The sequence below is a fragment of the Pygoscelis adeliae genome, unplaced genomic scaffold, assembly GCF_000699105.1.
Source record: "Pygoscelis adeliae isolate BGI_AS28 unplaced genomic scaffold, ASM69910v1 Scaffold93, whole genome shotgun sequence".
In the NCBI taxonomy this organism is placed as follows: Eukaryota; Metazoa; Chordata; class Aves; order Sphenisciformes; family Spheniscidae; genus Pygoscelis; species Pygoscelis adeliae.
In genome coordinates, this window is record NW_008824469.1 from 758898 (window position 1) to 760919 (window position 2022).

Sequence of the window (2022 nt, forward strand, 5' to 3'; positions counted from 1 at the left end):
CACATTGGAAATGTACAGACACTTTACTTCTGAATTACTTTTTAGGGAGTGGCAGGGGTCGGATGAGGATGCTCAAAGCTAGGGCGCTGACTACTGCCCTGGGAAATTTTGTGACGTTTGCTGTATCATTCCTTTATGTTCAAATAAACCAAAGCTCGGGCTAGGATGAGGGTTCGGGGGTCTGAACAACCATGCTCAGGACAAGACTCGGGCGGTTTCTCAGGAAGATCAGGTTGGGAATCCTGGGCGTGCCCTGAGACCACAGCCCGGAGACAAGGACTAGATTCCTAGTTTTGCTTCTGTTTTGTTCCATACTGGGGTTTGTTCCTCTAGAAAATAATATAAATAGCAGCAACTTGTTTATCTGGCTATACGGTCAACAGACTTTACTAAGAGTCGTTTGTAAATTATTTTGAGATTCTGTGATGAAAGTTGCTATACCAAATAGTTTATTTTAACCTGATTTGTGCATTTGCTAATGTAGTCATGCTCACATACATACAGGTTCACAGGATCAGAGTTGCTTCTCTTAAGCTGTCCACAAATACTTTCCATGACAATGCCATAAAGTCGAGGAACTGGATGTTCTGGAGTTAGAACTGGAGCCATCAGTCATAGTAAGTATATAATAGAGCTATAAAAATATGCATTGACACCAAGTGTGATCAAATGAATATAAACAATACACTCCCAAGTAGTACATTTACATCTGCATTTGCATATACCACTTACGTCAAATAGATTCCACTGGCACGCCTAGATTTAGTTTCCATATTATACTTTGTATTTGATCATTAGGTAACACCAGACAAGATTCTTATTGAAGAGTGTAAATATTGTACAGGATAAATGACAAGAATACTGTACTCTGTCAATTCTGGTTTTATTCACAGCAGTGAAACTGCATTATCATTGCAACAAAGGAATTCCATTTTGTTACGGAGTGCAGTATGCCTATAACAGAGAGTAATACAAATGAATTAAAATATATTGATTATATAGACAATCAAGTGCAAACTATTTAAAACATCTTAAGAGATTTGATGTAATAAAATTTTACAGATACAATTGCACAGCTGGCAAACCGAAGTCAGAAGAAAACAATCGCCCCACTCTAGACGCACAGGGAACCTGGCTCCTAACCTTGGCTTTTAAACTTGAAGCTTGACAAACAATATTTCTGCTGTGATCTGGACAGGTGGCAGTCCCCTCACAGAGCAGTCGCCAGCATTACCACTCTCCTCATTTAGACTTTACATCAAGTCTGTGTGAGCTCTGGCTTGAAATCAGATTCTTCATGTCTATAAGCAAAGAGAAAGGCTAACGCTTATTTATTAGCACTAGTTCTAAAGAAGCAAAGGTATTACATGAAGGACCGCTGTTCATTTAGATTACACAATATTTTTAAGGCACATGTGATACATTGGAGGACTATTTATATGTACATTTGAAAGTAACCGTTGATTACCTAAAATAATTCTTGTCCTAGACAGCCCGACACTGCTAAGAAGGTACAGAGAAACAATTCTACAACAGCATAAAATAAGATTCTTGTTTGTGGGTACACAAAAGGATTAAAGAGTATAATTTTACTCTCTTAGACCAAATGAAGTCCTAAATTGGAAAAGCAGCTCCATCCAAGGTCGCCTCTGTTGTTTCCAAAAATATCTTGAAACAAACGCAAGAGGGGCACTTTGTTGGGTGTTATCTAGACATATATAGTTTCAATCAAATTCTTCAAGAAGTGTCAGAATAAAAGTCGAACATTTGTTTGACACTGACAAGTCACTAGCAAGTGAATCCCTTCAAAGGTTGAAAATAACTTTGATAACAGAATTAAGAATTATGGGATGTTTTCTTTACACTTAAAGAAAAAGCCACTTTAATTTGGGATGGAGTTGTAAACACTTCTTAGACATTTCATAATAGGATTGTATAATTCTTTCCACTACACGGGGTGAAGTGTTACAAGGTTGTGTTAATGATCCCAGGAAAATATTTATAGTGCTTTTTCCAGTATAT